The 14,644-nt window shown below is 40.6% G+C and overlaps 1 long non-coding RNA gene across 1 annotated transcript; it reads left to right on the top strand.

Moving 5' to 3' along the window:
• The first annotated feature begins 957 nt into the window (after window positions 1–957).
• LOC141419217 (uncharacterized) lies at window positions 958–14,077 on the top strand. The gene is made up of 3 exons (XR_012443878.1): window positions 958–1,364; window positions 11,579–11,738; window positions 13,962–14,077. It is a non-coding gene; the product is annotated as an uncharacterized lncRNA (long non-coding RNA).
• Window positions 14,078–14,644: the final 567 nt, after the last annotated feature.

The following is a 14,644-nucleotide window of genomic DNA, read 5'->3' as shown; positions in this document are numbered from 1 at the left end:
TAGATGGTTTCCAATTTTAATATTTTGTCACATTATGTAGATTTCTAATTTCATTTACCTGGGTTTGAACTCAGTGCCTCATACTTCCTCAGCAGTACTCTACTACTTGACCACTTGAGCCCCTCCACCAGCTCTTTTGAATTGGGGATTTTCAAGATAGGGTCTTGGTTTTACCTCAGGCTAGCCTAGAACCTCAATCCTCCTGAAAATTTTATTTTGCCTTATGTTTTCAGTCCATGGTTGATCTGTCCCTGCACTTGGTTTAGTCTACACTGGGTCTAATTACTACAAATGCTTCAAGTAAAGACCAGTCTTCTGTCAGAAATACAACAAGCAATTCAAAATGAACACATTCCAGATGCTTAGTGGACCCAATGTTCAATATCATAAATACGAGACAGACAGAAGAATGAAATGACCCCAATTCTGCTTACCAGGTCAGTGAGTCAAGGTGGAAAAGCCCAAAGCAAAGGGCTAGGGAAAGGCCAAGGGAATTCTGCAGGGAGGAGGAAATTTTATGAGGCAGTCAAGGAGAGCCTCTGGGGGAGGATCATGTGAGAAAGAAGGCTCAGAGGACCCAACTTGTGACAGAAGAAATTGAGGGAGCTGGACTCTCTATCTGGGCCATGCGGCACATAAGAAAGGTAAGGAGTGGCATCTTTTAATGAAGCGAAGCTCATCCAGTTCTCCTGCACTCAAGGCTATTGAAAAATATGTTGTTGGCGGTGGCAGTGCAGGTGGAGCAACGATTCAGTGTCTCCGGCGTGAGGGGCCCACGGAGACCACGATCACCAGGACGGCAAATGGTCTTCAGCAGAGGAGATGAAGGCAGGGTGCGGAGCTCCGGCAACTGCAGGAGGTGTCCCAGGTGTGAGCTGCCGGCAGTGACCAGGACCACAAATGGGTCACAGTGATGAGGAGCAGCTGCAGGGACGGAAGTGGCCAGGAGGACCATGCCAAGGGTAATGGTGCAGCCAAGTAGGTCGTGATCCGCAGGGGAGCCGCGGTGCCCCAGCCCTGCAGGAACTCCCTCCCTCACTGTGACTCAGTGTTGCCGCGGGCTTGATCCAGGCCACAGTTCCTTTACAGCTTCCTCACAGTTTCATCATTAGAGAAATGACGACAGAAAGGTAATAGCGACACAAAGGGACTCATCTTTAAAGACAGTGTTGGCGGTGCAGTGCAGGTGAAGCATGGGATTTGTAGCAGCCATGGACGGTGTCCCAGGTGCGAAACGTCTGGTGAGGACCGGATCACCATGACAGCAAAAAGCCTGCGGCTGCGGAGATGGAGGTGGAGTGCAGAGCTACAGACACAGTGGAAGCTTCCCAAGGCGGGGACCAGGATCGTGAGCCGCCACAGCAGTGAGGAGTAGCAGCAGGAATGGAGGTGGCTGGGAGGACCACGCCAAAGGTTCAGGGGAGACCAAGTCGGACAAGACACACAGAGAGGCCGCGGCGTCTCGGCGGTTATGTTAGTTGAAGCTGACCAAAGAGAAGAGTAGATGAGAAGGGAAATTACTCTAAAAGAAAGGGACTTGCGATGCAATTAAGGGGACCCACCTCTGAGCTGAGATCTGCTGCTGGCTGTCCTGCATCCCTGGGCAAAGATAGCTGAACACTGGGTCTTTCCGGAGTTTCTCAGAAACTCACTCCCACACCAGTGAGCCACGGACCATTTGGAAGCAGAACTAGAACTGCGATCCTCCTGATTTCTGCCTCCTGGTTGCTAGGATTAGCTGTGTGAGCCGCCGGCACCGGGCAAATAGAAACTTTTGAAGTGTCTCCCTCAAGGAAACGGTTGTCTGAATGCTTGTGATCCAGGTGCTCTTACTGAAACATTTCCTTTTTAGGGGTTGTCATGTCCCCTGCAGATTTGCCAAGAGTGGAAAACTAGTTGTGAGGAACTGGCTCAGTACAGCATGTTGGGGGTGGGGGGTCAGCAGGACGTGCCACAGCCTTATCCTGAAATTATATGCACAACAAGGTTAGCCAAGGGTTGTTCTCTGACCCCGAGGCTCATTTAAAAAATTTTTTTATAGTTACTGTGTATTGACTCAGTCTCAAGCTTGCTAAGCAGCCCCATTGCTCCTTCCTGTTGTCCTGAAAGCTTTGTCTTCTGTGTGTTCTTTCCTGTCACCACAGATCTTTTTGTGGTGGACATTTTTTCTTGAACTTTGAAGAAGTACTGCATGTTGTTGATGGCAGGATATGGGGAGGAGAGTTTCTGTGGCACAGTTTGAGGGAAGATGCTAAATTTGCCACAAGATCAGGATGGTGGGATTGAGAGTGGGTACATTATACATCTATATCTAACTGGGGTGTGATTTGTGGTTGTGGTGTATAGGCTTAAGCTGAGGTTCACAGAATAGTTTGGGGTGAGAGTGGGGTGGGTGTGGGTGGGCAGCACTGATTGACCATAGAGTTTGCTGAAGCAGGTGTCTGAGATGAGTGGAGGAGGTGGTCAGGCCCATGGTCCCAGAGTGGAAGAGGTGGTGACAGGATGGTGAGGGACTATATATTGGGGGGATGGGTAGGTGTTTGGTTCTCTTGTATATCTGGAGTGGCAGAAATGATGGAATGAAGAGTGTGTAGGAGGAGGGGAGAGAAGCAGGGATGGCAAGCAGGGGGTTTTAAGGATTTAATGCAATAGTAATTTTTCTGTGATCCTATGCAATGTTCACTGTATGTACTGCAAACTTGCTTACATGTTTGTTTGTTTGCTTCGGGAAACCTCCCCATGCCTAGGATAAAGTGTGGGTCCAGAAATGGTTTGTTCGGTTTACTAGGCTATGTTACTTCTGCCAAACCCTCAATTTAGTGTCTGTTGTGCAGAATAGTAAAGTGTGTAAAAAAAGTTCCTTTTAGTTATCCCCTGAGCATTGTGCTAGGTGAGGCCTCCGTGGTGTGCTTTCTTGCATTGGTTATCCTGGTTTTCAGGGTCAAGCATGAAAGGTAAATATGTCAGAAATACAAAGGAACCTGCCATTACAGGAACCTTTGTGAGGCTCCCCAAAGCTGTCACTTTAGAGCCACCAAAAGTGCTCTCTCCTGCTGGGCAAGGTCACAATGTGACCTTCTTACCATAGACAAAGCCCCAAGGAATGTCCAGGATGTTTGCTTGGTTACTTCCTGCTGGCAGTTCCCACCCTCCCCCCTGCAGGAAGTGCTGCATTTGGGAAGGGCAAAGGGAACTCATCCTCAGCTGGCTGGGGTGGGACAGGCCAGTCTGTGGGAGGTCTTGCAGCCTGATCCTGGGGAAGATGCAGACACCCCTATACCTGGCTCCCACAAATGCTACTCCTTGCATCTTCTTTTCCACTGTGTTCCTGTGGAGGAATTGTAGAAGGATACAGGGTCAACAGACTCCACCTAATGGCAGCCACATTTATCCTGGACTTCTGGGATTAAGACTGAAAAGAATGTCTGAAATGCAAAGAGTGCTCACCCATTTGTTCTGGAATACTATTCACCTTTTAAAAAAATTTTTAATTTTTTGGTACTTATTTTGGGGTGCATAGTCTTTCAGTTTCTTACCCTTTCTAGGCAGGAGCTCTAAAACTGGATGCAGGATACCCTGAATGTTCATTCCTCCCCCACACTTTTTTTGTCAGTACTGGAGTTTGAACTCAGTGCCTCAAACTTACTAGGAAAATCCTCTATCACGTGAGCCTTTCTGAAAGCCCTATTCTCCCACTTTAATTAGGATATATTTCTTTCTGTTTTGGCTGGTAAGAATTTCTTAAGTATTTTGAGTAATAGAGCCTTATCAATCCATTTCCCAGTCACCAGCTTTAGTTTGAAAAACCACATATTTGAAGACAGATTTACCTATTCCAAGAAGCCTCATTTTCAGTTACCACTTGCATGTCTGCATAATCCACAAAATATTTTTTAGAAGAAATTGCGTCTGGACATTAGAAACTAAAATTGAGAAATGTTAGTGACAGGGAGCATTAGTGAATAGTGCTGTGATGAACATCGGTGTAAAGATATCTTTACAGTATCCTGTCTTACATTCTTTTGGGTAGATGGCCAGGAGTGGTAACACTGGATCAAATGGCAGTTCTACCTCTAGTATTTTGAGGACTGTCCATAGGGCTTTCCATAGTGGAAAACATGTCAATTTTGTCCTTCTGAACCTAGCTTACTTCATTTACCTTGATATTCACCAGTTCCATCCATTTTTTTGCTATTTACATAATATCCTCCATCTTTTTGACTTACTATGTATATATCACATTTATATTTTTCTTCAGCACTGGATATTCCACCATTAGACTTACCATTCTATCTCTCATCATAAGGGACGTAAACTGTAGCTCTTGATGTTATATTGACAGCCTCTAAGGTGCCCTGATGTATGTAATCATTTCTTAGAGCTAATATTGTGGTGACCAATGGTGGGGACTTCCTCCCTCATTAGGCATCCCAAATGAGTGGCTCTGTGACCCTACGATGGCCCTGCCCATGCTGACTCTTCTCCAATTGGGGACTTAGTACTTTATGTCCCCAGGATGACAGGTGCCAGGACCATTTGGTGATGGCTATGAATAGCAGCATGTTTTCACACAGGCCACTACCACAAATAAAATCATGTGCGCAGTTATTACTGTCTCAGAATAGCCATTCACATCTGTCTTCTATCCTTGTGGAAAAACATAGAAAATCATTAAGAAAATAATTGTGGCTTTAAACATCCTTAAATAGAAGTCCTCCAACATTAACCTCTCTTCAAATTCTGCCTTGGATATTTGCACACTGCCTTGGGCTCAGGGTTGACAGGATGCCCAACATGCCATTGCATTCAATTTTTATTCATCCTAACTTCAAATGACACCGTGAGCCCATTTCATGGATGAGAATCCTGAGGTTCCAGAGGGAATGTGTTTATAGGACACCAGGTGTGTCTAAGAACAGAGCAGGTATCACTAGTGTCATCAGGTGTCCTGCATCAGCACATGGCAGCATCCCCTTCCCCTTTGCTTACATTTCTTACACTCTTGACATTCCTACCTGCTCCCTGTAACATCTTGGCTAACCTCTGACTTCCATCACAAGAGCATGGAGGGAGATGTGTGTTTTTACCTCTGCCTCACTGGATTCCAGGTCCTCCAGCTCATTCCGGTGAAGGTGGACATGGTTACAGCTCAGAGAAGGACATCTTGAGTAGCAAATACACCACAGCTGGTTCAGGATGGCTAGGTATTTGGGTTGCTGGAGGCAAGCTAGCCACCATAAGTGTCACATTCTGCCCTCTCCTTTCCCAGTTTTCAAATGGCCCATTGCCAGGAGAGCTCCCATGCCAAGGCTGCATGGCCCTTGGGCAGTTGGTCGTTTTGGTAGAGTTGTGAGGACCATATGAACTGGGTGCTCACCTCGCCTTCTGTTCAGGTCCTGATGGTGGATAGGCTGGGAAAACCTGCCTTCCAGGGATTCCCCAGATCGGTGTGAAACCTCCGTTACATATGGCAGAATTGCTATTTAAGAGGCCTCACATGAATCCCGAGGCAGTGTGTTTCTCTTTGGGGGAAGAGCAAGTCTCACACAAGAAGCATACAGCCCTGGAGAAAGTACTTCCAGAGCTCATTGCACTTTGTCTTGTGGCAACATCATATTGGAACAAACAGACTCAGTGTTGCAGAGCGCTCCAAATACCAGATGAGGAATTAGAGAAACCCCTTGGCCTTTTGCAGAGCAGATTCAGCACCTGCCTGGTGGTGGCAAAACTTTGGTTGATAACATAGGAAGGTAGAAACAAAGCTACGGGTGGTTCACAAACTTCCTCAACTATAATTTGACAAAGTGGATTAGCTCCTTGAACAGAAAAAAAGTGATATATTTTAAAACCTTATACAGTTTGAAGCAAGTCTTTCAAATAGTTAATACTTCTCCTGCAGTATTTGTTGTGGCTGGCTGTTAAGCCCAATAGTCTGTATCTCAGCCTGCTAAGTAGCAAGAATTATATGTGCGTGCCACCATCATCTGACCTCCATACTCTTCTTTGTAGTTATAGTCCTTGTGATTATGTATGTCCTTAACTATGTATGTTATTTTGTTTCTTTCATTTCACATTATATGTTCATGATTTCTCCATGATGTTGTGGTAAATGCAGTTTATTCATTTTCATTACCAGATAGCATTCCTAAAATGTTTCTATGTTATATACGTGTGTGTACATACTATGTATAGAAGCACACAGGTACATATATATATATGAAACATTATATACATATATGTTAGTAATTAAATATACAAATAATATCCATGCTAAAATATATATAACATTGTAAATGTATATAATATATAGTGTTTTATGTATATCCTCATATAACATTAAATATTATATATCCTCCTGAATGCATATTTTCTTTGTCTTATTGGGTATTACTGCAGGGGCTCACACTTGCTGGGTATACTCTCTCCTGTCTGAGCTATGCCCTTGGCCTTAGATGTCATTTCTGTGCTTGATTTTTTTGGGTCATGGCTAGTTTGAGGTGTGGCTAACAATGGTGCCAAAACATTTAAGAATGTTTCTTTGGTTTTCTACAGTTTCACATCATTGAAGAGTGTATAACTTGGCTAGGACCATTGCTCATGTAGAGCATGTGTAGCAAGCAAGAGGCCCTGAGTTTAGGCAGTGGTGTGGCCAAAAAAATTGTCTGTACCTGGAAATGCAGTTGTTACATGTTCAGATTAAATATTTTTGCAGGAATGTTAGTGATAGCAAATAATTGGAAAACAATGTATCTCCAAATTTACATATACCTACAAATTAGCCAAGAATGCTATGTGTACCTTACACACTGGCTGTATATGAACTACAATAAATTACATAAATGCAAAGCTCATGAAAAATAATGTATTCTGTTCCTTAGAGTGAAGAATTAGATAATGTAAACTATTGAGGAGGTGTTACAATGAAATGAGTGACTGATTCTTAGGAAGATTTATGGAGGTCTTAAGAATTGGTGGGGTCACTGTGGCCAATTTGAGGTCAGTCTTTTTTTTTTTGTATTGTTGGTGCTTGAACTCAGGGCTGACATTGAGCCACACCACCAGCCCTACTTTGTGGTGAGTTTTTCTGAGCTATGTTCTTGCTAACTACGCAACAGGGGTGGCTTTGAACCATGATCCTCCTGATCCCAGCCTCCTGAGTAGCTAGAATTACAGGTGTGAGTCACTGATGTCTGGCTAATTTTGAGTTAATTTACTTTCCTGCTTACATTTTATATTTGTGTTTGTTTTTTTGACACAGGGTCTCATTATGTAGTACAGGTTGCTATTGAACTCAAGATAGTCCTTCTTTGACATCCTTAGTGATGGAATTAGATGGGCCACCACACCTGACAAAAAATATACATGAGAAATATATATATGAGAAAATTGTCATTAGAAACTACCTTAAAAGTAACTTCAAAAGTGTGGGTAGTAGCAAAAGACAGTCCTCTTGACCCAACCAAATTCTGTTGCGTCCATTTTTGGTGGCGTAGCTCATTGACTCAGCAGTGCAAAAGCTGACAAGGAGGGATTATTCACAAATACCTACATGTCTGACTGAAGTGTTGGGTAATGATGAGAAGTCACCTTTAGCTACTGTGATTTTCTAGCTATTTGAGTCCAAATGCCCTTAACATATTTCTTATTTTACTGGACTATTGAAAAAGTAATGATAAAATTCATATTGTCATTGTTTGTCAACTTATATAAAGCATTACATGAAGGCTTGTACTCAAGTTATTAAGGGTTGCGACATGAAAAGTTAAATTTTCACTGTCATTTGCACTTTGCTGATGCCTCCAAATATTGGTGCATGTCTGGTTTAGTAGCTTATAAGTGATTCCTCTGAGAAGTGACAGTTCTGTGGTTTTGCATCAGTCACAGAAACAGCATCTATATACGTCTTTTATAATTTTTTTCAAAAGGGGTATAATTGTCCCCTCTCATATTCTGATGGATGGACAACTCCATATTGTATGCTGTTCTTGATGTATCTTTCCCCGTGAAGTTTTCAAAACTGCCTAATTCATCTCTCCTTTTTGGTTTTTAGAGTCTGTGTGCTAGGAAAATTTTTATATTAATTTTATCAAACCATTTTTAAGAATGGATTCTGGAAGGTCAGGATACATTATCCATCTGACAACCCGTATGACAGTCCTACATCAGTTGAGATCATGAGTAAAGGCTGGATTCTGAAACATGTACAGGTGCTTATATTATGCGTCTGGCAGTAGTCATAAACTAGACCTACCAAATTGTTAAATAGGTACTTACTGTAGCTATTGTGTTCATTGTGTATACATTCCAAAATCACTCAAGTTTTCATTATTCATTCTGTTTGTGAAACTTAAATGTCTTATTTAATATGTTAGTGGTCATAAGTTGGGGAAAATCACGATTCCCCATTTTTAGTCTCAGATCTCTCAGCCCCACCTGGCATCAGACCCCGTAGAGAGCATGTACATCCTTGAGCTTTCCACCAGCCACAGCCTTGGTGCTCTTTCTACAGTGGTTCTTAGGCAATCAGTCTTCTTCTTGCTAGATTGGCATGTGACTATAAGTCTCTAGTATGGAGAGTTAAAAAAAAAGTCTTTGTTGTCACACAGCAGTGAATGTCACACAAAATACACTCACTGTATTTAAGCCTTTCAAAAGTTGTAGGTTTGTCCTGTAAGCTAGGTCTACCAGTTTATCACCAAGTCTAAGGCTGCCCAGCTCACCTTATAGTGGTAACTTTTGCTTCCATTAACACCTGGGGAGGCAGGGATGGCGCTTCGGATGGTTTCTTAGTATACACAGTTGCCTTTCTGTTTCTCTCTGCTTTTTAATTTTCCTGTCCATCCTTCATGGTTCCCATGCTTTTCCCCTCTCTCCTTTGATACTCTAGCTCTTTTCATTTATGGAGTGAAACTGAGAAATCTTCTAGTTTGCCATCTTGCTCCATTTCTCAGGACTTACTCTTATTTAATTGGGCAAATATACTCAAAATCTTAATTGTACATTATATGAGATGCTTCTTTGATTTAGTATATTAATCAGTTCATACCATGTCAGTTTCTAAGTACACAAAACAAGATTCGGCCAGTATGAGCTGTCAACTGGTGTGTATGTACCTGCACTTGTCAGCTGTACTTACTCTTTGGGTTCTATTGGAAAGTACCCTGAGGTGCCTTGGTCTGTGGTGAATGCTGATCCACTGTCTCCAGACACATAAATGGTTCTCATTCTATTCTTTTCTGAGGACAGAGCCAGGGGAAATTAGGAGACAACAAAAGAACATCCTGCTCTCTCTAGGGTTCTTAGCCAAGTGAACTGGGTCTAGGCAGTTCTGATATTTGTCACCTAGTAACCAGGGTTCCATGTTCTGTTAGGTTCATAATCAAGGAAGTAGTGTCACCTCTGAGGGTCCTCTTTTTTGAGTCTCTTCATAAAACAGAGGACTCCATGGCTTCTGACATCTTCCAATCTGCATGACCAGGAACACATCTGGACATAGTTATATATACACACCTGTCCACTGGCAAGACTGGGTGTAGCAGTGCCTTAGCTTCAACTTCAGGGTTAGGATCAGATTTTTGAGTTATGGTAAGAGCATTATATAGAGGTAGGAGTAGGTTCAGCTAGGAGTTAGTGTGCTAATCAGCATGAAGTGCAGGTTCAAGGAGACCATGTAGAGTCGATGCCTTGAGTGGTCCCTGATAAATTGAGGATCAGTATGAGACAGCTGGCACAGAGCAACTTATCTTCCACCCCAAGGCTATTCTCTCTGGCAGTGTGTGTACACATAGGAGTGTCATGTCTGCACTGAAATCACATTCTTCTTCCTAAGAACCAGCCAACAAAAATAGCCTTGTTTTCTTCCAACTGTCTGAAAACCAGAAAGAATGAAAATACTAGCATCTTTGGCTAGAATTCCTCATTACTGTGAGTGCTTTATTGGACAGACTCCCAAATTCAGGAAGTGATGGTGGTTGCCTCATCTTCCCTGGCCTGTGGAAAACTCTCAGATACCCACAGCCCTATAGAAAGTGCCTGGCAGAGGCTTGTTCCATTCAGACATAAAGTTTATAGATGAAGTAAAATTGTGTGCCGTGTCACTATTGGCATTGCTTACAGAGATTCCAAGTTAGCACATGAAGAAAAGTGTGTTGGTATATGACCCTTTGAATCTTGGGATTAAAACTAAGCATGGAAACATGCTAAGCACATACTACTGCTGAAATAGTTCCCACTCAGAAAGCTAACATTTAAAAGCAAACACTTGTGCTGGCATCGTGGGGCTGGCTGAGTGGCTCAAGTGGTGGGCACCTGCCTAGCAAGCCTGAAGCCCTAAGTTCAAATCCCATAACGCTCATGCACACAAACACACACACACACAGACACTATATATGTACACATATATATTTATAGTTTAGTTATAGTTATAGTAATGGTTATAGTTATAGTTATAAAACCTTGGGAGTATAAGAAATTTAAGGTGAAGTAGAGAATTCCAGAATCTGAAAATTCCCACTGACACACTATTGAATCTTCACCTAGGTCTTCAGTTGTACATAATGTACTGCATTATTTCATAACTACAGACATACATTATATTCATGCATATATATATTTATATATATATAAATAATATAAATATATGTATTTAATTAATATAATATAAATATATGTATATATATATAAATATATGTATATAATATATAAATATATGTATATATATAAATATATGTATATATATATAAATATATGTATATAATATAAATATAAATATATGTATATATATATATAAATATATATATACATATAAATGTATACAAAATATATATACATAATATATATACATATAAATATATATACATATAAAATATATATACATATAAATGTGTACAAACACATGTGCACACATACATACCCACACATCTACTAAAGGACATTTCTTGGGTCACACTACTTACTTTCAAAGAGCAATCTGTGCTCATTTAACAAATTAATAGAATTGAAAACATTCAGAAGTGAACAATTATCCAAGCTTTCTGATGTGTGAAGTTCCACCTTCCTGCACCTTCACCTTGGTCTTTCTATTTAAATCTGTAGTTAAGAAATGCCTTCATGAGGGTGGGGCATGCTTCAGGGGTACAGCACTTGCTTAGCTTGTGGTAATCCCTTGCTAAAATCCCAACAGGGAAAAAAAGAATGTTCCTTTGTATACTCTATTGTATTTTATATGATTTAGTCTATGAAATTATGTAAAATCAAGCTTGGTAACAGCACAAGAATTTCTTAACAATGTAGTATGTTCCAAGTTTGAAATACTAGGTAAAACCAGTTTTTGAAGGTGATGAATTTACATTGAAATACAAATACACTTAAAGAAAAACTTTCTCTGAAATCTATGGTTTCACACTCCCTTCCTCATCAATGATTAAATTCCTTCCTCATCAAATACTTCTTAAAAAGACACTTTGGTGTAGAATTTCTGTTGTCCATGATTGCTTAAAATTCTTACTCCTGAGTTATCATATGAGGGGACAAAATTAGGAAGACAGCCATTCTAAAGTGCTTTTTCTTTCTAAAACAGGCTGTTTTGAAAACGAGTATCATCACAGAAGACTGACTTACAGGTTCAGACTGGCACCGAAAAAGTCACGCTGGCCAACACCAGCTAAAATCGAGATCTCTAGGCAGAGAGGCTGGCAGGAACTGAAACATCGCGTTGGCACAGCTGGCACTTTCTAATGGTGAGGTCTTGCTCTGCATAGTGGCCAACAGTTGTGAGCTGCTGGGGTCTGTGCTATGGGAGGCTTCTGAGATGACTCCAGGCATCTTGTGGGTTAAGTTTACATGTTCACAGAGTGTGATGATTAATGTACTGTTACTTTGCTTATTATGTTTAGTATTTAATTTTTTGCAAATAAATTCAGGTGTAAAATGTTAATAGCATGTCATTTGTAATACAGATTTTAAAATATACAATTCTTTTTCTTATTTTTTTTCTTTATGTGGGAGTCTGCCTTCACAAATGTAACTTAAAGAGTACTGTTGGTTTGTGTGGTATATGTGTGTGTGTGTGCATAGTTTTCTTTAAATTGACTATCTCTTGTTATTCTACACAATATCTATAATACAAGATGCCAGAAACAAAGGCTATTTATGAGCCTATATGCTTCACTGCTACACAGTTCGTGTCACACAAGCATATGGCTCTTGTTTAAAGTATCAGTATAAGCAGTTGTTTGAGTTTCTAGTGTGTATATGCATTTAAAATTTATTCAAAGATCTTTCTTAATCCATGATAAAACTGTCTGTGTATGTGAAGGGACCTCTTCACAACAGGCTTTCTGGGTGGGAAAGATAGCAGGCTGAATGCAGAATGCAGCATAGGCAAGTGGTTATGTGTAGACAATGACACTCAGAGGGTCCAGGGGATAGAATGTTATGATGCAGTAAGGAGGAGTTCTGGCTGAGATTGGAATCACAGTAATTAGATCGCATCTGGAGAATAGAGAACTAATCAAATGTCTAGAGTGTCAAATTTTTGTAAATCAAGTTAGCAGGGAATGTAGTAAAATTGAATTTCATCAGAAAGTGTGTGGAAAGCCCTTGAAGAAAGATATGGAGTTGAATAAAATTTTGTTACACAAAGAATTTTGTAGGACTGAGGAATTTAAGTTTCTATGGTTGTGTTTTTAGGGACAGAGCTCAGAGCTTGGTGCTTGCTAGGCAGGTACTGCAGCCCTGTGCTATACACCAAACCCCAAAATCAAGTTGTTGTAAAATGTCACCTGTCCGCATCTATCTCTCTCTCTCTCCTTTGTAAGGAACACAAAGCTCATTTTCCGTGGTTTTTAGATTTATGTACTGGAGTTTTGAAAAATCTGGCTTTATGTTTTGTCTGTGATTTTTAGCTTTTCAAACTCTGTGATTTAATTTCCACGTAAGATAGTTGAAATTCAAAATACCTCCACTAGCATTAGCTCTGCAGATTTCCTTCCCTTGTCACAAATGCTTAAGGTTCTTCCTGTTATGTTAGTGGAAACATTACACATCTCTAGCCTCTTCCTCTTTAAGCCTCACCTTTCATACTCATTCTTCAACCATCCTCTTCTTCTGGTATAGATTTCTAAAACTTTTTCTTAATCATTAACAATTGGATTTTATTGTCAGTTATGATTTCATTTAAAATTTAATACCAGAGTTTAATTATTTCAGCATTTTTTTAATATTTACTTATCTCCAGTGGTTATGTTTGACTTCCCTCTCTCTCTCTCTCTTTCTCTGTCAATGGCAATTGTTCCTCTCTAGAGTGTGCATTAGCAATACCTCGGGGCTTCTTAATACACTGAGCACAAACTTCCACCCCGATTTAAAATTCACAGTGTACTTTGGGGCCTGGAAATTATACTTCTATATAATACCTATGTTGACATACTCTCCCAATAATCACAGAAGTGTACAGAAAGTGAGGAGACAGCAGAACTGAATCCCAGTGTGAATATGCAATTAGTGTGTTAATACCCAAGTGCTCTCCAGTGGTAGGGGGAAAGTGGGAGATCAGATATAGAGATGGAGCAATAACTGAAACCCCTGATCTACTGAACAAGAATCTGTTGTATCCCAGAATTCCGTATATGCTGGGAATCATTGGACTAGATTCTCTCCCAAATCTCAAATCTCAAGGGGCAGAAATAAACCTAAACTAGATGAGCTTTTAGATAGCTAATGGTTTGTTTCTGTGTCCTAAGTCAGCTACAGTTCAAGTTTTCTCTGAAGGGTTAGTCAGTTAAGTTCTCCTTCCATGGAATCAAGGATTTCATATTCCCCTTCAATATAAAACTGAACGTGTTAGGGATAGTCCATGTTTTTCTTAGAAGAGATGAAAATTCTAGAAGAGGCATAGATATAAAGACAGCTACCCAATTCTAGTCACTCGCTGCTATTATTAATTTTTCTCCTTAATATAGGATCATTTGAAGTTCATATAACTTCAAATGAAGTTCTGTTCCTGCCTCGAATTGTGAGGATTCATGTCATTCCTTTCTTCTGAGAATACCTTGGGATCCTTGAGGAAAGTCTTTCAGGTGTGTTCCTGCAGAAAGCCCCATAATCTTATCAGAAAATATCTTTCATCATTAACTTAAAGGGAGCCAACCTTTTTGCCAGGTAAGAGAGTGGGAACAACTATGATACTGAAGCATAAGCATCGGGATTTTGCAGGTAACAATCACCATTAGTTCTTCCCTGAAATGCAGTGGTTTAAGCAGTCTGGCAAAACAGTGGGGCTGAACGTGCTGTAAGCTTGCATCTACATGTTGGTAAATGAACCTATGTTCAGTGTATTATCTAATTAGTCACATACAGAAACTGTGTCTTTCCTTGGATCTTCCAGTTATCAGGCTGTGGATAGAAAAGAGAAGCACACAGCCATGCAGACCAATTCTACTGTGGTTCTCTTTGGCTGATTATCTATGGTTGCACTTTTCACAAATAATTAAAAATGCACTAGAGTATGGATCTTCTCTTGGAGTGATTCCCTAGCAAGCTCCAAGCCATAAGACTAATCCCAGTACTACCATAACTGAGTGCTCTTTTTAAGGTAGCCTAATACTTTTGTCAATTGAATTTAACAAAGAGCATAAATGTCTCC

This window comes from Castor canadensis, chromosome 19 (genome assembly GCF_047511655.1).
Source record: "Castor canadensis chromosome 19, mCasCan1.hap1v2, whole genome shotgun sequence".
NCBI lineage: Eukaryota > Metazoa > Chordata > Mammalia > Rodentia > Castoridae > Castor > Castor canadensis.
The sequence above is the reverse complement of the archived record's forward strand: the minus strand, read 5'-3'. Positions and strand labels throughout refer to the sequence as shown.